General features: G+C 39.7%; 1 protein-coding gene across 7 annotated transcripts in view; it reads left to right on the top strand.

The window, feature by feature from the left end:
• LOC308505853 (uncharacterized protein) overlaps window positions 1–25,172 on the top strand; it is a 614,997-nt gene that overhangs the window by 398,923 nt on the left and 190,902 nt on the right. For 4 of the 7 annotated variants that reach the window (XM_081068611.1, XM_081068612.1, XM_081068610.1 and 1 more), the window contains one exon: window positions 17,908–18,020. The exons of the other annotated variants lie outside the window; for them this stretch is intronic. The gene's annotated coding sequence lies outside the window, so the exon portion shown is untranslated. The remainder of the gene's footprint in view (window positions 1–17,907; window positions 18,021–25,172) is intronic. 7 annotated transcript variants of the gene reach the window in all.

Raw genomic sequence — 25,172 nt, 5'->3', positions numbered from 1 at the left:
CCTTTGCATATGTCATGTAGATTTAAGTTGGAACCAGGAGAGTTCCAAGGATCCCATACAGGTGCAAAACCTTTCCCAAGTCCTAGGGCCAGCACTGGGCCTAAGTAAATAGAAACATTGAAACTGGTATGCCTAGTAAATGTATAGGAAGCAGAATCATTAAGAGGCAAAGAAAAAAAAAAAAGCTTTCAAAAAGTCCCAAGCTAAATTACCTTGTCAAATCAAATTATACTAGAGATTCAAACCTCAAAATAGAAGACTTAGTGCTACCATTATAATCCGCTGTCTTAACAAATGTAAGCTGGATTTACAGCCTACCTTGTGGAAAGACACGCTGCTTTCTTGAGAGATGGTGTTCCTTTGAAATTTTTGTTGCTATTCTGAAGGTGAATTGTGCACATAATGATCTTTCTATTCATTCATATAATGCTCTATTAATTTATAAAGCATTATAAAATACATTATTTTGTGGGATTCTCAAAACCAATCTGAGGCAGTTGAAGCAGTTCGAGCCAGAATACTAAGAGAGAAGTGGAATGGCTTTTCAGGATGGGAACCTATGTTTTCTGACTCTCCAGCACCATGCTTTCACATGTTGAGAAGCAGTCACATACTGAAGAACTTGGGAAGGAGAAAACACTTGCCCGCAGCTAAGTGAAAGCTGTAGTTATTGCACTACTCTCACTGTCCAGCAGGAGGCAATAGAGTTAGTGTCAGCTTTCCATCTTCCATACAACTTTTAAACAACTTCCTCTCCCCCAGTACCTTTCTCTCACAGTGACAGTTTCCTTCCATTTCATACCTACCTTCCTTATATTCTTGTCTTCCTACTTTATTAAATCTTGATTTTGAAGTGGAAGAATGGTACTCACCTTGGGGACTGAGGCCGATGTGTAAACTTTGCCTGATATTCTATTTTCATTCATTCACTAAGAAAAACAACAACAACAACAACAACAACAACGTTTAATTAGCTTCTATTATGTGCTAGATACCGTGTAGCAAGGCAGAGAGATAACATGAAACAAAATAGACACAATGCCTTCCTTCATGGAGCTTACATTCCTGGGGCTGAGGGTAGATAATCCACCAATCAAGGGTTTTGCTTGCAGGCATTAAATTCTAAAACTGGTTAACCAAGATACAAAAGAAATGTAAAGTTGCTCACAAAATCAAAAGGAAGCTTAATAATCAAGTTTAAGTTCAGAAATGAGCAAAATCTAAAGGAGGCTGGGCAGCAGGGCAGATAGACGAGGTCCTGCGGCAGGAGCGGAATGGGCAGGGCATGCTGCTGCCACTACTCTCCTGGGCATTTGGTGCCATTGGAGCCCCATCCTCAAGACTGTCCCCTGAATAATTTGTCAACCATCCCTGTGTCTTTGTTTTACATCCTTAAGACTTAAAATCTTGAGTAGGAGTGTTAGGTTGTCTGAGCCTATACTTTAGTTGCTTACTCTGAGCCTTTCACACTTACAGTGGGAGGCAAACTTCATCCTTTTACCAACACACCCCTTTATTCTACCTTAAGCACTGTGTTCTTTTGTAATTATGAAAGGCCATGTGAATCATGGTAAGGATTTTGAAATATTATACAAGTGCAACAGGAAGCCGCTGAAGTGCTGTAAGGTAGAAAGGGATATGGGTCAGTTTACCTTAGAAAAATAAATTTCAGTGGGATTATAGAAAGTCTAAAACAGAAACTTGTCAGCAATGTATTTTTTACAAACATTTTAAAACTAACTTTTAATCATTTATATTTGAATTATAACTGTTAAAATAAGGTGTGCATATCACATTAACTTAGGTTAAGTAATGCTAGATGCTGTAACAATCTCCAACTCTCAGTGCCTTATTGTATTTCTTATTCACATAATGTCCAATGCAAGTGTTGCTGGTTAGGAAGTTGTCCTCAGTAGGGTCCTACAGGGACCAAGGCTCCTTCCACCCAGTGGAACCACCAACACTTTTAGCCTTGGATTCCTTTGCTAGAAGCTCAGTGTATGGACAGGAGTCAGGGAAAGAGAGAGCGTAAAGGATCATGTGATAAACTTTTATGAGCCAGGCCTAGAAATGCTTCTGTTACTTCTTCTCACACAGCATTGGCTAGGGCTCAGTCATATGGCCATCAACTGCAAAGGAGGTTGGGAAATGTAGTCTGTGTGTCCAGGAAGTAGAGGGAACAGGTTTTAAAGAACAAATAACAGCCTGTGGTATACAAATAATTTAAAAAGTTATAGACTCAGAAGGCTTAGAACAACAAAAAATCAACTCCTTTCCACTCTCCTAGCCCTTTCCTGGTCTTCTGAATCAACTGTCTTCAAATCTTTTTGAGATGTGATGGCAAGCATGACCCTACACTTAGCTCTATGCAACATACACATTGTGATGCAGGAGAAATTCTGTAATTGGGATTGTTAGAGTAATTCTGGGTCAAGGATGCAGAGTTCAGTGAGCTATGTCACCAGCCACTTGGGTGGCAGTATCAAGGCATCCCTATCACTACAGAGCAGGGTTTCTTTATCTCAGCACTGTTCATATTTTGAGCTGGATAATTCTTAGCTGTTGGAGGCTGTCCTGTGCATTATAAGATGTTTAGCAGTATCCCTGGCCTCTATCCACTAGATGCCAGTAGTACTCCTCCCCCTAGTTGTGACAATCAGAAATATCTTCTAATGCATATGTGTCCTGGAGGGCAAAATCACCCCTAAGGACCACTTACAGGTAGGTTGAACCTGGGAGACCTAGAGAGAGGAAGGTGGATCTCATTACTATGAGCCTCAGATGATGACATAGCTGCACTTTAGGTAAGAATTCCTTCCCCGCAGCTTAAATTGTAGAGAAAGATGAGGATGTAGAAGGATAGTGTTGATGGTGAGCTTGGTGTGGAAGACCACGTTAGGTGCTTCAACCTATCATGTAATTTTAAGATCAAGGAGTCACTTTCTCTGAGACTCCCTCTATCTTCCATGTCTCATCCCTGTCACATCTATTGGCCAGGAACATGACAACACGTGAGAACAAAAGTTGGGAATTGGAGGACAGAGGGAGCTCTTTGTCAACTTGATATATCTACTGTAGCCCCAAACCATCTTTGGTTTGTTTTTTGGTTGTTTTTTTTTTTTTTTTTTTTCTGAAGTGCACCCCCTGGTGGATAAAAATTGACTCTACGTCTCTGATTCCGCTGTCCTGCAGAGACAGAAACATTAAAGAAGAATTAAAAATGAAGATAAGTATATTGATCTCCCTCACCAATCTCTTCCAACCGATACTTCTTAATCACAGAACAAATTGGAGTCCTGGTAAACTACTTCAATGAGCATCCATTCTGTTTCTCAGTTCAAATGATGGGAAGGAAAGCTAGCTTCCTGCTTCCCTACCTGGTTTCTCTTTATGTTTGTGATTCACTTTCTTATATCACATATATATTTCATTTTATGTATACATGCATACGTTTATTTTCACATTTTTATCTGTGTTTTGCTGTAGCACTGGAGGTTTATTATTGTAGATCATCATGAGGCACCTGCATATTTTGCAAGACAATGAGCCTCTAGAATCTTGGTTTCTGAGGAACTAATTTTGTACAGCAAGAAAGAGGAAAACAGGAAAGAAACAGTGACTATACATCTGGTTTCTAGACAGTATTAGGATGGCATAACTTGTTCCAGTCTGAGTAAATTCAGTAGATTTGTATTATACAGTGTCTGCTTAAAATGTGTAGCCAAATCAGAGTCTTTCTTTAAATTAAAAACAAACCCCCTGCCATTTGCAGCACTGAGTGTGTGCCTGTATTTGCAACTCTGTTCAGGTGAAACCAACTCTTATCCCAAGAGGGTGGGCAGGCAGGAGAGCTCTTAGTACACAAGCATAAATTTCTTCCTCCTTCCAAATGATATTTTATAAAATTGTAAAGGAAATTGACACCCTAAAGTGCCTGGGTAATGCCACGCCATAAACTTCATACTATAAATTGGAGAGCTGAGGTAGGCTTGTATTCTGAGCAGCAGGCTACATACCCTGAAACTGGGTCCGTGTTCCCAGGTCTGTTTCTGACTTGGTGTCACCCAGGGGAAATCAGTACTTTTGTCAGGGCTTGGATCACCCATCTCCAAAGTGTGGATGTACACTTCACTCCCTCCTTTTCTCTGTCCCCAGCTATACCTTGCATTATTGAGTATTCAGAAAATAGATGAGCCAATGTTTATGAAACACTTGGAAACTCTTAGTAAAATAATCTTATGCAAGCCTAGGTTGTTATCAACTGTATTGTTATCCTTATTGTTACAATATACATGCTGTTGCCTGTTGGCAAATTACATACAGTAATTACCTGAGTACATACAGTAATTCAAGTACCATCACTAGCACTTGACATTAGTATTTCACAGCAACTTGCAGGACAATAAATAGTGCTGGTATTCTTTCTCTTAATACATGCTTATTTCTTGGGGGCTCAGGATTTGTTAGACACTGTAATTAAGAGAATTTTAATCCGTATCTTCCAGGGGCTTCATAATTTCTGACATCCTCTCTCCTACAATAGTCCTGTGCTATAAGAAGTTCCCAGAATACTAAAGCTGCAAGAAACATTTGAGTTTATCTCCTTTCATGCTTCCATTTTGCAAACGAAGAAACCAAGGCTCAGAAAGATCAGGTGACTCTCCCAAAGCCATGTGTTAGTTAAGATGTCAGAACCGGAACCCAAGTCTCTGACTTGCCATTTTAATCCTCTTTTCATTGCCCTGCACTATTATGGAAAGGCAGAATAGAACATAATGGGATGGAAAGGCAGTTTGTTTGGCTTGGTTGTGAGATTCCTCACGAGTGATAGAGGCCCTGTTTGTCAGGGGTGTAGAATCCTTCCCCACATGCACTCTAAAAGAGTAATTCAGCTTGACAAGAAAGATGGAGATCAAAATGAAGCCTGTAGGTTAGAGATAACAGAGACACAATTAGAAGACGAGGGGATGGATTTCCCTGGAGAGCCAAGGCATCATCTTCTAGCAAGAAGTTGTACCCTTGAAGTCTTTCTCCTGTCTCTCTGTAAAGAAAGTGGGTGGGGTCCATTTTCTACTACCTTTACAGCTGGCGTGTAAAAGAAGACTGTCACTCCATGATCCTTAGCTGGTGCTTCCTGTAGAAGATACACCAACGTTAGCTGTTGTGTGGAGGTGATTATTTGGATGGATCCCAGCGGAGGAGTATGGGAGCCACATCACTGTGAAGAAGTCATTCCCACTACCGTGTGGAAACATGGGTGACGGATATTCTCCAGGTGGTGCATGGGCTAGTCTTTCATCATATTAACATTTTCTTCATAATGCAGGACTGTTCCTGGCATGAATTAGCAATGTGCTTATGATATTGAATGCAACTCAGACAATCCCAGTTTGATTTTCATTAGCAGCAGTGCCTCTTCCCTTTTTCTTTCCTGGTAGGGACTTCTTTTTTTTCCAGTGGGTCATCAGAGATCACTCTTGCTTTAGTAGCCTATTAATAAGATTGAAGCAGAAAGACTGATTTTTTTTTTTTTTTGGTAGAGAGATCCATATTATTCCTGGGGACACAGAAGAGTTAATTGTATAGTGTGACCCTGACGTCCAATGTAGTATTAAATATACCAGACTAGAAGGCAAAGGACCACAAAACTCATCCTGACTTCTCTAGCAAGGAGCTTTCGAACAAAACAACTCAACATTTCAGGGCCTCACCTTTCTAGTCTGTAAAATGACAGAATTTACTTAAATCACGTATAAAGCCACCTCTTGTCTTAAAGCAATAGGAATCTAAGTGAATTGTAAACTGATGGTACAATTTAGGAGGAAACTTCTTGGGATATGGAACTTCTAGCAGATAGGATTGCAATACTTGTGAAACACATAAATTACAGCCAATGACCCAAGTGTCAGAGCCCCGAAGTATCAAACTTCCGTGGTGTGAGATAAAACTTTATTTTTATGCTGTTACCAAACCACCCTTTTCCCCAAAATGGCGAGTATTTTCAACCATAGGTACTGAGTAATGCATAACAAAACATTGGTCATCATAGGCTATATTGGTTTCTCTTACACCAAGCTATAGAATGGTGGGCCATCAGAAAGAGGCACTGAGGCACAGATTTGTTGAGATGGGTGTTTGATGGTAAAATATTACATAAAAAAATCTGCTTGGTCTGATTGAAAATTAATAAAGCTGATTGTCATGTGGCTAATGGGAGCCATCTTAATTTTTCATTATCTCAGTACACATACATAAACACACATGCACATGTGTGCATACTCACACACACACACACACACACACACACACACACACACATACACAGAAACCCAGTGGGGTAGCTCTTTGATTTGCCATGAACTTGACAGAGAATTTTCCCCTTATGAACTGGGGCCACACAGTATAATTTTTCATTGTGACATAGAATTCCTATGCCAGAGGGGTTCCCTTATTGCCCAATGTAGCCACCAAGAAGGACCCATTGTGTGTGTGCCTCCATCCCAGAGGTTTGAGGAATTAAAGCAGTTTAGGGAGGAGATGTTGAGAAATCTCTCTTGTTTCTGCAAAGCCATCTTAATCATGCCTGCCTCTTTCTTTGGGTTCATTTACATAGCAGTGTGACATTTCATCATTAAGGAAGCAGGTCCCAATCTTCTGTGTCTTTTTCTTGGATTGTCTGGCAAGCAATTCTCTTTTGCAAGTTATGAAATCCTTAAGGAGGACTTCCTGGCAAGGGAAAAATCCTCAGTCATCCAACAGTCTCTCACTTTTCTATTTTAAATCTTGGCCATGCACATATGGTTGGGCATGTGTGTCTAAGAATTTCTTCCACATTGACTAACTTGAGCTATTTAATAGATTGTGCTGGCCGTGGACCTCTACAGCAAACCCTGTGATGCTCATCTCCCTCCCTTGGGAGGCAGGAGACCGCCTCATGCATTTGCCTTTGTGTTTTCCTTGTAATCTCCCTCTCTGGCCCTGTTCGAGCATGAAAGTTAAAACCCGTTTCTCTGCTCATTGCCTTGCAATTACCACAGTCTCTGTTCTCCTACTTCCAGCAGAAAAGTGAGATCTCCAAATATCTTCGTTAATGTCCCAGCAAATGCACTTTCGTTAGGGCTTTGCTAGGGAAGTTCTAACCCATTCCTAAGGATAGAAGAGCTTGAGGACATGTCTACCCTATGCTCTATAAGATATGATGGTGTGTGTATGTGTGTGTGTGTGTGTGTGTGTGTGTATTTAATGTGTCTCAACCTTAACTTTCTTCCAAAACTTGGACTCTTTCTTATCTCCAATAATCTCAAGCACTGACATGGGTCCTATTATGTCCTCAGAAATGATGGTTGAAGTGAATTTGCAGACAACGCCGGGTTATGGCAACTTTGCTCCATCTTCCAGGTTGTAAAGAATAGGACCAAAGGGACAGAGGAGAATGGTGAGGCATGCACCCGGAGCCGATCCCCAGCTGTGTTTCCTCTGTACATGCAGCCCAAACCCCCATGGTTTTCTCAGCAATTGAGCAACTCTGAGAAGCTGGCAAAATGATGCCCTGTGATCCAAAAGAATGACTAGCTACACTGCTAGAAGGTGAACGGTGCTATCTTCCCAGAGGAGACTATTCCTAAGAAGACAAAGAACGATAATAGCAATAACAACAACAAAATAATAATATTAGCATGGGGGATGAGCTGTAGATTAATACCGAGTGCTATAGAAACCTGTAAACACTCCTCCCCCACTCCTCCAGGAATTTTATATACATATACTCACATTTTGTGCCTGGACTGTTTGGCAGTGTCTTAAAGCTCGGTGCTGCTGTAAGAGCAGTGATATTATCCCCCTGCAGGGGTGGCCCCAGAGATTTCATTTTTTTGTTGAATGTTAAATATGTCCCCTGAAGTTTATCACAAACAGCATGAAGGAATAAAACTCCACGTGGCTGGTATTTTGTCGCTCTTCCTCCCCACTGAAATGACAAGCCCTAAGTAAAAAAATGTCTGAAGGGGTGTGATAGACGGGAATGTAGGGCTTACCTTCTTGGAGGGGTGCCTTGGCAGTACACATGGTTTCAAACTTTATATAAAAATAATGCTGCTGTAGTAAATGGGAAGGAGATGTTGTCATTCTTAGACTCCAGACAAAGGCGAGCATAAACATGCATTAAAATGGAATCTGTACTTTTACGTTACCTTTCTCTTTCTAGAAATTGTATCAAAATCAGAGCCCACAGAATGCTGCATATTGTTTAAGGATGTAGCCAACACCCAGTATAAACCACACGATCATTACTTTCCCAATGGCAGTCAGATGTATAATGTCTGCAGGCATCACTGGCAGTTCATTTTGATTCTAAGAGCTCAACTTTGTTAAAAAATTGTCAGTTTGGACGTCATACTGTACTTAACAGCTCTTGCTTTTGTTGGGATGAAGATATTTAAAAGTGGGATGGCCCCCTTTACACCTTTATCTCATTACGTTTCCCTACTCCTTGGGAAGCTCTTTCTTTATTCTGCAACTCCTATTTTGCTTTTAGTTTGGTGCTTTTCTAAATTCACACGTGCCACTTAAGGGTGTTAGCACTGAGAGACTCAGGACACAGGGCATCCCAGAAACGAGCGCACACTTTTGCCGACTGACTTTTCAAAATGTAAGAGCAATGGCAGAAGGGACTTGGAGAACTATTGCCCGGGGTGTTCCTTCTGCTACTCTTCTCTTACTGTGAGACTGAGAGGAAGGAACACTGGGTGGTGAGTCTCAATCGCTCCATGTGCTCTTTGGGCCTGCTCCTTTTGAAAGCACAGAGAGCTGAAGAGCAGAAATGACCAGTACTACAGAAACACTGTCTGGTGTTTCAGGTTTTGCAGGGCTAACACCTAATCCTTGCATGGCCCTCACTCTGTACCAGGCCCTGTTCTGAGGGCTTTACATCTGATGCCTCTTTATGCTTCGTGACAAAACTATGAGGCAGGAATGGTTATTCTTCTCTCCACTTTGCCAGTCACCAAACTGAGGCAGAGAGTGGCTATGTGACCTGACAGGTCACAGAGCAGACAGACCATCTGGCACCAGAGGCCAAACTCATAACTGCTCTGCTGACCCCATTTCATCAATGGAAGAAGATTGTGAGTTAAATGCTAAATGCTAAAACGTCCTGTCCTTTGGTTACCAAGATCCCAGGCCACCTTTCCATCAGTAGTGCGTGTGACTTAATTTTTATTTTTCCTTGTTTGAGATGATCCTCTTTGCTCATTTAGACCAGCTTGGGGCCAATATTTTTATATTTAACACTTACTTGGAGGTACTGAGATATAGGCCCTGGGACTAGAAAAGTTCTGTCCGTAAAGTAAACATGCCCACATTGGAATTAAATGCATCATTTTACTACATTTGTACCTCTTACTACTTTATGGAGCCATCCAGCTCAGGTGATTGGAAATAGCCTGAAATCAGACTGTGTGATAGTTCCTCTCCATTGTATGTGAATTAATTCATAGTATATAGTGTACCAGGGGATATAAAGATAGAATACAGTGTTGCTAATTTGGGGCTTTTATTCTGTGGAAATTCATTTTTTCCAAACATTAGAGAAAGTGACTAATATTCATTCTTCTAATAAATATTTATTAATCCTAACTGTGCATATAGAACTATGCTAGATGAGTCAGGGGATCTGATGATACATAAATAAGGGTCCCTTCCTTTGGGGGATCACAGACTAATGGGGCAAGATGATAGAGAATAAAAGCCCACAAAACAAAACAAAAAATTGAAAGTCATAAGACAGTAAGTAGAACAAATTATTATACCTGAAAGATTTAAATACTAATTTCTCTGAATTTGAAAGGGAGGGAAAGAAAGATAGATGAACTAACTTTTATTATGAAACTATGCTATTCCAGATGTGCTCTTAATATACTTTGATGTAATAATCATAGTATCTCTATAAGGCAGATGTGAGTGTTTCCTTGCTTTATGGACAGAGAAGCTAACTGATCCAAAAAAGTGCCTGCTCTGCCAAAGGATGAACAGCCTACCTTCCCCAGGACTCTTAGCATGGTTCCCCTAAATATTTGGTGGTAGATTTAGGTTTCTGAAGCCAGGTCTTAAGCTAGAGTGATCAGGAAAGGCTTCATGGAGGAGGTAAGCATGAGCTGATCAAGACAGAGAGCATATGGGCCGGGAGAAATCAAGATGATCGCTGTTAGGAATCAGCAAGAATAATATGATGGAGAGAAGACTGCATACACATTGAGCCAGAGGAGGCTTAATATTAGTAATAGAACATTTATTTAGGGGAAGAGTTAGAGATATTATTAGAAGGAGGCATGAAGCTTGGTTTGTAGCAGTATGAACTAATTATGGTAAAGGGAGCTACACACACACACACACACACACACACACACACACCATCACCAATCTTTCAGTCATATTGCTACATTCAATTTGGATCATGGTGCCAGTAATATTTCTACTCCACATTAGATTTATTAATTTTTGTTCATATTAAGATATATAAGATACATCTCTACTCCTTCCGGTTATCATTTATTGAATTTATGTGGGTTGCGTTCTGCCAGGGTTTCCCAGGGGTCTAGAAGTGGCAAGTAGCAACTGCCCAGTCTGGGACATGTATAACTTTCTGAAAATCCTCTTTGCCTGACTTTACAGAGTCACATTCTGAAATATTTATGTTGCTTTTGTGGTTCTCTCCATATAAAATCAATGGTCAGGAAAGCATTATCATGTTTACTTTAAAGCAACTATTTTCTACATTTTAATTAAAAGTTGTAATTCACCACCTTTTGACCAAGTTATCTTAAATCTTCATCTTATTGTTAATGGGTATTGGGCTAGATACAGAGAGAAATACAAGCATTACTTAATGCAAACAGTAAAATCTCAGCATTTCTAGAGATACGGTTCTGTTCATTTCATGTGCTGTACTAACTCTGCCTTTTTAATTAGAAATATCCTCCTGCTTATGCAAGAATCCTGGGAAAGGGGCATTGTCTTGTTCATTATGTATTCCACCAGAATCTTACGTGGACAAAACCAGGCATAATACGATGACTGTTGTGTTATTAAAGCACTTTAATAAGGTTACTTCCACAGTAGAGTGAGCTTCTCAAATACTCATTTCTTTTTCAAGAGGTGAGCTGCGTGGAGCAGGATGCCGGATGTTGTTCTGGCTATGTGTAAGGCCCCTTTTTGTATGTATTTTATGGATTTCTATAGATGTACTCCCAGGACTAGGTCCTCTTCCTTTTTAGTCCCCTGTCCTACCTTAGGGAGTGATATCCTAGAAAGTCTTGGAATTTCTATTTTAGTCCTATAGCATATAAGAGGAAATAGTTTAAAATAATGATGTATGGGGGAAAGGTCTGTAAACAAAGATTCGCTTTATTTGGGGCATTTCTATGCAATGCTGTCCTTCTATATTTACCCCTCTGTTCTTAACCCCCACCAATTAAAAAACACATTGTTTAAGAATTCAATCTTTAATGATTTTCATTAAAAATAAAGTCTTTAATGGTACTAAAAATGTCTTTTAAGAAAGAAAATGGAAGTAGTGAAGAAGGGTGGGATGCAGGAAAAGAGGGAGAGAAGAAAGGGAGGGAGGATGAAAGGAAGAGAGAGACAGAGAGAAAAGGAGAGAGAGAGACAGAGAGAGAGAGAGAGAGAGAGAGAGAGAGAGAGAGAGAGAGGAAAAAAAGATTATTTTTTAAGAGCGCTCACCCAATTGCAGTAGAGCAAAGACTTATCTATATGCATTACTTTGATTTCAAATTATTTTTAGCATAGCTTTTATTGTACTCATTGTTACGTACATAAATCTTTAAAGTAATACGTTTTGTAAGAAATGGTCATAAAAATTTACAGCCAGTAACTTTTCCCCTGTCCCTTACAATGATATTCTACTAAAACCATTAAATGGTTCTCATTAATGCCCTTTAAATGATTGTGTAATGACCCACAATCGCTTGTAAGTGAACAACCATTAAAGAATTACCAGTTCTTAGCATGCTTTTAAGTACAGCTTAAATACATGGGAGGTAACATATAATATATTAGAAAAAGTATTAAATTTGAAATAGTAAAACACGATCATCACAAAAGAATGAGTAGGTGTGCAACTCTACCCTGCAATGACCACAGTTCCCACTGAACACATTATTACAGTAGATTGTACAGCATTTGCTCTTTTCCCGTATTGAATCTTTTCCTTTTTTCTGGGATTAAAAATAATAATAATAATAAAACCCTGCCACAACAGGAGTGAAAGTACATAGAAAAGCAAATGGGGAAAATAATTAAAGCCATGTATAACAGATAGCAACCTATCTAAACAAAAAGTGAACAATCCATCCCCCAGATAGTTCTACAAGAGGGCAAATACTCATTTTCCTCCCTAATCATACAGAGTTAGTATGGGATAATCTAAGCCAGGGGTGTCCAAACTGCAGCCCGTGGGCCAACTGAGGCCTGCAATCCATTTTTAATTGGCCCGCAGCAAATTCCAAAAATATATTTAGTTTACTTAAATAAACCAGGTGAGGCAATACGTACTTCACCTCGAGTGAGTGGCCCGACTGTTTGTGTATTTTACCGCATATGGCCCTTGGTAAAAAAATGTTGAAAAAAGTTTGGACACCTCTGGTCTAAGCACTCGGATGATTGCATTTTTTTGCACTTCAAAGTATTCTGCATGATGGGAATATTGTCAAAGATAGTAGGAAATAGTAACTCTTGCTGAAAGTATGAGGTCAGATTAATCCCCTGCCATTCCAGTCCTGTTTTTGTAGCAAGCTTACTCACTCACGTAGAGCTGGGCAGTTGATGTACCCTAAACTACAAATGTCGAATAAGGAGTTTGATGGCATTTGTTTTTGAAGTTCTTTCACTCCTGATGGACCTTGTTTGTATTCAAGTGCCATTTATGGTGATATAGCAACAGAACCAAGACCACAGAAACCTCATCACCAAATAGAGGCAAGAGAAAAATCAAATTAATCATATATATATATATATATATGTATATATATATATATGTATGTATATACACATACATACATATATATGTACATATATACACATACACACACACACACACACACACACACACACACACACACACACACATATATATATATATATATATATATATTTGTTTTTTTATTTCTGGGTATTGGTGGGTTTGTGGGCAGCACTCCTGGGTACCCTCCAAGCCTGACAGTGGCGTCGAGAGACAGGAGTGGAGGAAGAAGGCTTGGGTTAACAACTGACCTAGGAAAAAGCATTTCCCTTAACTGATTTGTAAAATAAATCAAGCATAGAAACAAAGATGAAAACAAGCCCTTTATCCTCCCAGTATTTTCTCAACTCCCTTTCAGCTAATAGTCTTTTGTGAAGTCAGGGACCTTTCTCATCTCTGACTGTGAGGACACGTCCAACTCTGAGCCTTTTCCTGGTGTGCCTGGCAGTAGCTGCCATACTGTGTGGCGCACGATGTGGCACACTGGGTGCCACACCATTTGGCTCCATGCTCTACAGAGGAGAGGAGCAGATGGCCTTCACTTAAAAATGCTCATGAGTCGTGTCGCCCAGTACTGAAGTACAGCCACCTCAAGGGCAATTTTCCAACAGCTCATATTGGTTTATAACATGGAATGAAGACCAGATGAAGTTCCAGGAGGTATTCAGAAGAGACAGAATGCAGTGACGCAAGTTAGAATTTGGTCAGTATGCTGGGTTGCATGTCCCTTCTGGAAAGAGGCATGGAGCGTTGTTAAAATATCAAAGTGAAGGATCCCACTCCCTGGTTCCATTTATAGACCCAGTATTTTGCTAAACCCTTCTGTAGAAAGAAGTGGAGTAGACTTGGACATGAGGGTTACTCCATTCGTTGGCTCCCCACAGACTTTCCTCTTCTCTCTATGACCACTAAGAACTCACCTTGCCTCATGACATTTGTTTGGTCCAGAACAGCTCTTAGCAGAAGATTCTTCCAGGGATAAGTGTTCAAAATTAAAAAAAAAAGAGTTACTGCTTTTATGGAACTTATGAAAAAGTTTAGATTGTAGATTTTTATTATTGTTTTGGTAGTTGTTTTTCTTTTAACATTTCTGAAAGTTTCTGTGGAAGTGGTCCTGAGTGCGTTTAGCTTCCTGGAGACATTGTATGTGATTTTGTCAAATACCAGTATTAAAGAAGTACAGTTAAAACAACAGGGGCTGGGGATAAAATGGCTTAGCTCTCAGATAGTCTAAGAGTAGACAGGTGGGACGTCTATAATAGTTTCATGATTTAGAATACAATGTTCTATTTGCCCTTTATCCTTGTTTCTATTGTAAATTAATCATTAGAGGGCTCTATTTGAAGCGCTTTCCCCCCCCCCTCACTGTGTATCCTGTTTAAACCTGCCCCATGTGGGCGACTGCACCTGACTGTAATTTGGGGAACACAAATTGCAGTGGTTCAGCATTTTGGGACTCCTCTAATTTAATGTCACTCCCATCTCCTGGCACAATTCAATTCAAAAGGGCTGCAATGTATCATTAATGCATTAAAAATTGTTGTTTTTAGGCTGAATACCTGGAATTAGTTGGGAGCCTGATGATCCAAAATAGATTTTTTACAGTGCTGGGGAGCCCCGAGGAAGCAATTCTTGTGTCAGCATCTTGTGATCAGAGCAGCCTGAGTACTTCAAAGGTCTGTGCAGGGTGCTCAAAATAGGCACCATGCCAAACTGAAATGGAAACACATATAGGTACTACGCTATTTGCCTTACAGAAATTAATTTTCAGCCTGCAGCACCTAGGATTATTTCATATTTATCTTTAGCGGCAGGAAGAAGAATCTATTATTTTATGAGTCGATTTTGTTATTTTCACCTAAGAGTTTCAGTCAGTATTTCTCGTAGGAGACACTTAGGGTCTCCCCTATACCCTGCCGATCACCCTCTTTTTAAATTATTACTATTTTTTAGGTATTTGGAAGCAATGGGGAAATTCATTTTTTATCACTCAATTTCCCAAGTTGGTCCCCTGGGAAAAAATGAGCAGGTCCTTTCCGTGATATGAGGAAATTTAAGGGTCAGGATCAGTTGAACGGACTCGGTGGCAATCAGTCTCAAAGAAACAGTTTTGGATTGCAAGTAAGGAAACTGAGTTCTAGAGCCTCTCTCCACCTTTGTGACCTGGGAGACATCCCTTATCTTTTCCAGAACCTCCCCCTCATCATCTGTTCCTAATTAGCTTAGAGTCAGTAGTCCCTACAGAGCCCTTTCCCCTAGTGATTTATCATTCTGAAATGCCACCAAGGTCCTACAGTTCCTCCTTCTGTTCTGAAATTCCAAAGGGTTGTGTGCTATGTTGATTGTTTGCCCCCCCGTGAAATTAAAGCACCAAGAAAGAAATATGTCACTGTGTCGAATAACAAAATGACTGATAGAGTATCGGGGGGGACTTGAGTGTATAAAAAGCCACAATATTGCAAAGTACCTTGTCGATGGGAACTGTTAAATATCAATGGAGCATTGCTGTGTCTGCACCGTCAGCACTTCCCTGTGACCACAGTGAGAGAGATGCTAAAATGTCATTTCATGGACCACATTATGTGCTGCTTTCGATGAATCTTCTGGCCATGGTTTATTACATTTTTGATAAATTGTAACTTCTTGGACCCAAATTTGGTTAGCTTATCTCTAGTGCCATTTAAATATCTTAAAGGACTGAATTTACCCCAAAGATTTAATCATCATTCAGCAGCGGTCTGTAACCATGTGGTACTAATTTAAATTACTGTAGCAATGGACAAGTCTCTATCCAGAAATTAATAAATGCAATTTATAAGGAATGTTAAGTAACAACTAACAATTTAATGCTTTGTGAGTTTCAGCCAAACTGATTAAATAATTAAAACAGATTTCTAGGGATAGGGGAAGAGATTTTACCATAAAAGAGATAAACAGTTTGGGAATTGTATGCATTCTTTTAGACATTTAAGATAATTAAATCCAAAACCTATGTTAAAATAACACTAAAGGTCTGGTTTAAATCAGTACTGGGAATTGCTAAGTTAAGAGTTGAACACCATCCTCACTGCCTGCCCCATTGTTTTAAATAAGGCTTTTGGGGGCTCTCAGAGCAGTAGGTCAGTGTACAGAGCATGCTATTGGTAAGACAATATTGGTCTCGAGCACAAATAAATGTATGCAACGGAACTTCTTTCTTACCATGATGTTTTTAGGCTTTTACTAAGACAACTAGATGGTTAGAATCTTCCTAGAGCTGTTGTACAAACCTAAAACTCTCTGAGATATGGTTTTCAAATTTGTTATTTGTTAATAAAAATGGTAAAGGAATTTAGAGTTCATAGCTGTTTTGATTTAATGTGCACTTAAGTGTAATGTGTATATTTATGGGCTTAAAAGAATTCATTTTTGCAACAAATTGTTGAATGTTTGTATGTATACAGTACAGGTATGTTTTTGTGACACAAAGTTGACAAAGCATGGAAGCACTCTATTTTCTGATGAATAATAATTTTGTAGGCAGCAAAAAGAGATGGGTAGTCCCCTTGGTAGAAATGAACATGGGTTATAATAGAATGTATTCCTTTTAAGGATGATTTTTAGAAATCATTTGCACGAATGCCTCAAAAGGTATCCATCAATCATCCTTTACATTGTATCTGCAGTCCACCAACCCGGTGGAGAAAGACTGACTAACCACTGTGTCAAGGCGTCCTACCTTAACTGTGTGAACGCTGGATGGTTGTATCTACGGGATGGAGTAGAAATGTGCAAGTTATTTGAAAATATATTTTCTGAGTGTGCATGGTTAGAGAATGATATCTGGTTGAATTTTCACTGAACTGGCCAGCTGTTTTGGAGTTAGATAGATGCAAATTAAATGTTCTACTACCCAATAGGTTTGGAATTCATTTTCTTCCAAATTGAACATATCATACTTTCCTCAAAATGTGCTTTTCCTTATATGATGAACAATTATCCTGGTTTGCCTGGGTCTGAGGTTTCCCAGGAAGCAGACTTTTTAGTGCACAAACTGGTGAAGTCCCAGGTAAACCCAGATGAGTTGGTCATCCTACCTTTTAACTTCTCCTCTTATCGTCTCTATCTTGATTAATCGTACTTTCACTTATTCAGTCATTCTGGACTTTTCCATTTATTTTTCCACATCAAATTTTCACTGAGTTTCATCAAGTATTTTGTTCTTCCCTCTTCTGCAGACTCTATTATTGCCTTGGCTCTCGCAATACCTGTATGCTTTTGCCTGAACTATTGAAGCCCCACCTATTCACTAAACTGAATGCCCCACCTCTAGATTTTCTCTCATTTCAATTTCCCTACAACTCAGCTTTCAGGAATATTTTTAAATGCTTGATCACTTTGTTCAGCCTTCAGTGTTAAACATATTACATAAAACCCCAATTTATATACAAGTTTGTGGGGGGCGGGAGATAAGGCTCTCCATCAGCTGGTTCCCGCCAAAATCTCTTTCCTCACCTGCAGCCATACTCCTTCGACTCTATTCTTTAGCCACTTGGATCCCCCTCGAGTTTCATGGGGGCAGAATACTAATTCACACTTGTACACCTTTGGCTGTAACATTTCCTATTGTTGGAATGCCCTTTCCAGCCTCTTTTTAATCTGGAAGGCAACTAATTATTTTTCAAGACCCACTGTAAGCATCACATTCCTTTATGATATCCTTCCTGCCCCCAAATGAAATTGACCACTGCTAATTTTGTGCTAGAGTGCGCCTTGTATATTCATCATGTACCTAAAGACACATGCTGTAGTTACTTATTTACTTGTTAGTCTTCTGTCCTACATTTCATACCCTGTTAGTGAACGGGAACTGATTTATTAATATTTATTTCCAGATTTTGTTATCAGGTCTGACACAAAACAGACACTGAATTGTTGGTGGGGTGAATGAAGAATCTCTCCTCCTGCATCAGGAGAACTGTGCTGAGACAGCAGAGCAATGTGTGTGGTGAGTCTCCAAGGACTCACTTGGATTATGTTCTTCTGGTATCACCTGGTTGGAACTTGAAGTCATTATTTACTTGTTTATCATTTCATCATTGTTTCGTCTATTTGCTCATAGAGCAACTTCCAAAAGCAAATTCTGTGTCTATGTATTAGAGAGGTGCCACTTTATATCGTTTTTTTTTTTTCTTATTCTATATTAGTTTTGATTCAAATCCAGCAAACACTGTTGACTGCCTAGCCAACATTCTCCTCTCTGCCTCACTCCATGACTTTATGCTTCCAAACAGAACCTATTTATTTCAGGATCACCTCTCCTCTGCAGCATCATGTACTTCTGAAACGGTGCTTCTCTTCCCAAGGGGATGGCTCCTGATTTGTCTAAGGCCATCATAGTGGCCCATTCCCTAAAGCTTTGTAAAGATGGCTTAAGGTTCGGGCTTGTAACACAATTCTGGCCAATGAGATGTAAGGCAAAGGTGTTGGGGATCTTTTGGAAAGGTTCCCTCTCACAAGGAAGGCACTGAGCAAGAAATAGTCTCGTTATCAAGATGTCATTCTCTTTATGTGACACCTAAAACTACTGTGGCCATGTTGTGACATTGAGGGAGGCCAGTCTTTCGATGAAGCCAACACTGAGAGAAGCATATCAGAAAAATAGAAGGAAACTGATTCTTGATGTCATTATGGAGTCTCTGATCCTGCTCCAGCTAGAGCCCTCAACCTCCTTCTTCTAGATTTCTAATTATGTTACATGTGACTGAAAGTCTCATAACTGACATAGACAAGTACAATATTGTAATCTGAGAGGAATAGGACCTTTTGTTTAATGCATACCATGTAGTACCTCAAAGGTAAGGATAAAAATGCTTAAAGCACACATGGAACAAAGGAATAAATGACCACCTGAGAAGATTCAAAATCTACCATTTGTTTAATACCTCTGTTAATGAATCAGTCAGTCAATGAAGATTCTGTTTGAGGAATTGTACTAAGTTCTTATAAGGAACACAAACTTTAAGCAGTCACAACCTTTATGTGAGCTAATGGTCTTATTAGTGAACTGGGACAGACACCTAAATTACTATACAATCAAAAAGAAAGTAATGGGGTATGAGAATAATGATAACTATCTCACATTTATTGAACAATTACTATGTACCAGGCACGGTTCTAAGTCTTTCCCAAGGACTTTTATTTGCATCAGCTATATTTTATCGCTTACATATTTTCCTCGCAGACCACTTCATAGCCTAAAAATGCTTCTATCCACGTATATAAGTCTGTCTTGTTCTAAAAGCGAGTGAGAGAAAGGAAAACACTCTTTCCTGACTGTACTTTCTTCTCAAGATACCATCTTATTTCCCTTTACAAACTTACAAGACTTCACCAAGTTTTGTGTTTTTTTAAGTAATAAACTTTATTCCTTAGAACATTTTTGAGTTGACAACAAAATTGAGCAGGAAGCATAGGGAGTTCCCATAAGCACCCTGTCACCACACACATACAACCTCCGCCACAACCAACATCCCCACCATGTGGTACATTTGTTACAATCAACAAGCCTGCATTGACACATCATTGTCACCTCAAGTCTATCATTTACATCAGGGCTCACTTTTGGTGGTGTGCATTCTCTGGGTTTTGATAAATGTAGAATGACATGTATCTACCATTGTAGTGTTATTCAGAATAGTGTCACTGCTCTAAAAATCTCCTGTGCTCGGCCTATTCATCCCTCCCTCTCCCTTCACCAATGTTTTTGAATAAATAAATAAATGACACCTTATTCTATGAGCCTCTGGTTTTTCACATCATATTCATTCTTTGACCCATTGTACTCACTTTCATTCCCCTCCTTTTTCTGAAAGTGTCCTGAAACAGGTCACCTTTGACCATGATATTGAAAATTCAGTGACCGTACCCCTGATAGTTATTTCTTTCTTCGTCCCCTCAATAGCAGCCTCATCTATCCAGCTCACCTACGGTGAAAACCTCAGCCCCACACTTGATTCTCACCTCTGATTCTCTCCCTTGTTAATTATATTTCCAAATTTTTTATTGCGTAAATTTCTTCTGAAAGAAATGCAACTTTTCTTGCCTTACTTTAGGGTTTCCACCATTTCTTCTCTGGACTACTGTAAAAATCTCCCAAGTTATTCTCGTGCCACTGCATGATATCATGCAGTGATATCAAAGTTACTTTCTAAAACACTGTTTTCTTCCTGGCATTCTCTGTTTGAAATACTTTAATAGTATTAGATAGTATTTACTGAAGAATTGCATCTAAATTCCTCAACTTGGTCTTAAAGATCTTCCCAGTCATGCAGAAGTGCTACCTTCCCAGTGTCACCTCCAGCCACTCCTCCATGATTTCTCTTCCACCTACGCGGAAGTGATCTGTGCCCTAGGCATACGCGTTTTCACTAGTCTGACTTTGTCTAGTCTTCTCGCTGTGTGTAATGCCCTCTCTCCCTTGTCCACGTAAGGAGCTTCTATCGCTGAGGCATATGGCAGATGTTCCCTGCTTTTCTGCCAATCGTTTCATAGCACTTTTAACATATCTTCCCCATCGAAACAGTTGTGCGACGTTGTCATATTTGTTTGTCTGTATGACTGATCCCTTCTCTTAAATGAGAGCTTTTGAGACAAGGAACTTTGCTTCATTCTGTCACATTCATCTCTAATACCTGGTCTAGTGTCTAGTGCTTAATAAATGTGTGTTGCATTAAGGCTATTGTGATGGTGTGAACAGAATGTGATGGTTGGTGATGGGAGCTCTGGGGGGGAACAATTGTTAGGATAGTTTCATTCATTCATTCAATAAATATTTACAGAATATCTACTATGAGCCTGGCACTCTTCTAGGTACTAGACATAACAATGATCCAAAAGAGGATTATGTTACATTCATGGGACATGACATACTGTGCTAGGGGAAGAAGACAGATACAGTGTATTTGGCAAAGGACCAGTACTATAAAGGAATAAAAAGATTAAGACATAAAATATAAGATATAGGGAATGGTAAGGGTCATTGATAGCCTGGGCAGTCCATTACCCACCCAAACACATTTATTTAAACTCACATTCAAACATTAATCACAGCAGCTACATATGACCTGGCCCACTGAACCTATTTTGGGGCCAGATTTGGCCAGTTGAGGACCTCTTGAAGGTCCTTGTTGTAGAGACATCTTTGTTCCGAGTTCTGTTCCTTGAAAAAAAACAGAGAGAGGCAACAGATCCTTGAACCCCGGCAGAATTTCCTTAGTCTCACTCCAGTCTACCTTGATAACAGCACCTGACTTTGTCTTATGTTTTTATCCTGTGCGTGTAGTTTTATGATATTTTCTCAGCAGCTACAAAGTTGTCCAGAGAAAATGGTCTGGACAACAAATGGGTGAATGAATGGGTGGGTCTCAATGAAGCAAGAGGTTTTTTGTTTTTTTTTAAAGATATCCCTTGGAAAAAATACTCTTTTGCTTGGGACTCCAAGGCCCAGAAATGAGGGTGCAAAGGGGGCAGAAAGAGCATGGATGCTCTCATACCAGATTCAGAAGTTTTAGTGTATTAAAAATAGCTTCTATAATTATCCTTTTTAGGGAATAGGAGAATGGAGAATTATGTCATTAATGTGTGTAGGTATGACTAGATGGCAGAAAAATACAATCATACTACTTTATAGTTGAAGAGACACTTAAAGATAATTCTAGATTAACTCTCTCATTTTACAGACAAGGAAACTCAAACTCAGGAATTATTAGTAACTTACCCAAAGTCGTGCATCCTGAATGTATTAAAATAGTGTTAATAGATGACCATTTGCTTCTCCCCCATGTTAGTAGCCAAGAGTTTCAAACACTAGAAACTTGAAGGCTCTTCTAGCAGATTGTAGTGTGTTGTTTTTTGTTTTTTGTTTTTTTAGTTTTTTCAAATTTCTGCGACCTAAATACCCAGCTTTTAATAGGGAATAAATCTACAACAGAGGTAGCTGGAGATAGATTGTAGTTGGTGGGAATATGTAAGGAAGGTGCATGAAATGCGTTTAACTCCAACCTAAAAATTAAAGCAAGAGGCTTGCGGAATTGTAAGTTTTGATAACGTGTGGGAGAATAGTACTGCTTATCTATTAAATTATTTACTTGTCTAATTTACGAAATCATTCATTCACATATGCTGAACACTTGCTATTACTTACTTCTGAGCTAAGTGACATGGAGGACAACATGTAGCAGAATGCTCTCACCCCCCCCCGCCCCCCCATGCTCAAAGAGCTCACAGTCGCACAGAGGAGCCAGATGTGCACGTATGCAATTCTTGAATGAAGGGGAAGCCCACCTGGACTCTGACTGCAGTTTGTTCCACGTCAAATGCTATGTTAAAAATACTACTGCATTCTTGCTAGTCATCCTAACAGTGCTGCCTGTGCACTAATAATTCTCTGAAGATCTTTTCTCCCTCAAGCAAAAATAGCCTGTTTAGAAGATATGATGAAGAGGTTTTCTGCTTCTTTTGAAGTTGTAATATCCGCCAAGTGACGTACCTCGTGTTTCTGCTACACTGTTCCCGGAAGGACCAAGGTTCCCGAGTCATCAGGTGGCAGGCATTCTCGGCAGTCATTGGCTCCTGAGGAGCAGGCATTTCCATCCATCTGCAAAACGAAGAAGAATTCACCACCTGCTTGAATCTACCGTATGTGTGTTGGTTGTGAGTTGTTACGAGACGTACCCCTGACAAGAGCAGAGTTGCCCAGACAGCTTTCCGTTATCAGATGGGCCAGTGCCAATCATCATTGTTCTCACAAGGTGATAGCAGGAGTTGTTCCCTGTTAAAAGATGGTGGCATTCTGGCAGGGTCACTAAGGTGTGAAGATGCCTAGCATTTGTCAGGTTTGCCTAGGACTTCTGGAGGTTTCGTTATGAAACTTGTTAATTGAGCTATAAATATAGCTGCAGCCTTTGCCTTCCAGTCAGGCAGTGTGTTAATTTGGGTTTGGCAGGGGGATGGTGCAAGCTGCCAATGTTATGTTAGGATTAGTAACGCGCAGTACATTTTAACTGCACTTCCCCATGCGCCACGCTTTTCTCTTCTGTTTGTTATCTTTGTGAGGGAGAAAGAAGAAGAGAAAGCAAGTTCAGTGTCCTGGGCGTCTTACGTTAGGGATGTTTAGCTGCGGGCCTGCTTTGCACCCTACAAGTTTCCAAGTAAAGAGAGTTAGGAAGATAAATGAAGGGAAACCGTAGGCAGCACCCAGAGAACTCAGCCACAGCCTTCTGCCCAAGATTGGCATAACCACAGTTGGCAACAAGGGGGTATCTGCTCTTGCTTCCTCCAAGACACTCATCCCTGTAGTTAGGACATCTCTCTGTACACTAAGTTGGAAATGACAATAATAAATAATAATGTTATCCGTAATAAAAACATGGTCTTCCATTTTTTACATGCCTGGGTTTAATGACGTGTGTAATGCAGTAGGTTTGTTTACTTGTTTCATCCTCAAATACTTATTACTATTTTTTATAATAAGTATTTATTATAATAAGTATTATTATTTTATATAATAAGTATTATTATTTTTTATAATAAGCATTATAGGGTACATGTGGCACTTCCTCACCTCATTGAAAAAAATGTGAATATTTCAAATGGTGCATAAAAACAACTGTGGTTGTGTACTTTGTGCTCACAGAGGAAAAGAATTGCAGACACAGTTATCACCCTGCTAGTTTAGAGATGCTTGGTAAGTATTAGTTGAATAAACAAATGGGTGAATGAATGGGTGGGTCTCAATGAAGCAAGAGGTTTTTTGTTGTTTTTTTTAAAGATTGTTTTGGAGAGGGGGAACAGGACTTTATTGGGGAACAGTGTGTACTTCCAGGACTTTTTTCCAAGTCAAGTTGTTGTCCTTTCAGTCTTAGTTCTGTGCAGCTCAGCTCCAGGTCCAGTTGCCTGTATCTAGTTGCAGGGGGGCGCAGACCACCATCCCTTGTGGGAGTGGAACCAGAAACCTTGTGGTTGAGAGGACATGCTCCTACCAACTGAGCCATCTGGGAGCTCAGCGGCAGCTCAGCTCAAGGTGCCGTGTTCAATCTTAGTTGCAGGGGGCACTGCCCACCATCCCTTGTGGGACTCTAGGAGTTGAACTGGCAACCTTGTGGTTGAGAGCCCACTGGCCCATGTGGGAATTGAACCGGCAGCCTTCGGAGTTAGGAGCATGGAGCTCTAACCGCCTGAGCCACCGGGCCGGCCCTGAAGCAAGAGTTTTAAAAGAGTGGCCTTTGCAGATTATCCAGTCACCATGTCTGCTTTCTTTCCTTAAAACACATATGTGACCTGGAAATAGGTTGGCAAAAATGTGCAGTTCTGTTTGCTGGCAAGGTGGTAGAGGAAAGAACTCACTTCCAGCTAAATACTATCAAACATGTATTTATTTTTTCCTAAAGCACCTGGCTAGAGTAGAAATATGAAAGATTGTATAAATCTTACATCCTGTGTGGGTCTCTCTGGAGACCGTGCTGATGGTGTGTTTCCCTGGTTATGAAACATTAGAGAGAAATCAGCTTGAATTAAATATTCTTTGTTTTTCATTCTGCTTTCCCTTCATGGGCATGTCTCTCACCTATGATAAGTAGAAATTTCCCCTCCTTTTTGTTTTTTGTTTAATTATGGCCCCATGTCTTTCTTCCTTCTTGGGTTGAGCTCTAGAAATGAAGATGTTATACCATGGGTATAGAAATGTATGCTATTTTCTGATGAAAATTGTGTTAATTTTTGTTTTATAATGAAACTATAGCCTGCCTCAACTTCACCAGCTGTTAATTGTATTTTCCTTAAGTCCTTTTAATATTCTTTTGAAATGCATTTTATAACCCATCTGGTAACCTTGCTGCTAACCAACAATTATAGCCTGACATCTGAATACAAAGAATTTGGGACAAGCCACACTTGTACATGGAAACTTTTAAAACAATGTTTCCCTTAATATATTCTTTACTAAAAAACATTGTGAAGAAATGATTATAGCCTCACTAAAGTCTGACATGCTGGGAAAAAAAAGGTTGTTCATTCTTAGAAGATTTGTACCAACTTAGGGATTGAGAAATTGAAAGCATAAAAATAATAATAATAATAATAATAATAATAATAATCATAA

This window comes from Rhinolophus hipposideros (assembly GCF_964194185.1).
Source record: "Rhinolophus hipposideros genome assembly, chromosome: 12".
Taxonomy (NCBI): domain Eukaryota; kingdom Metazoa; phylum Chordata; class Mammalia; order Chiroptera; family Rhinolophidae; genus Rhinolophus; species Rhinolophus hipposideros.
The sequence above is the reverse complement of the archived record's forward strand: the minus strand, read 5'-3'. Positions and strand labels throughout refer to the sequence as shown.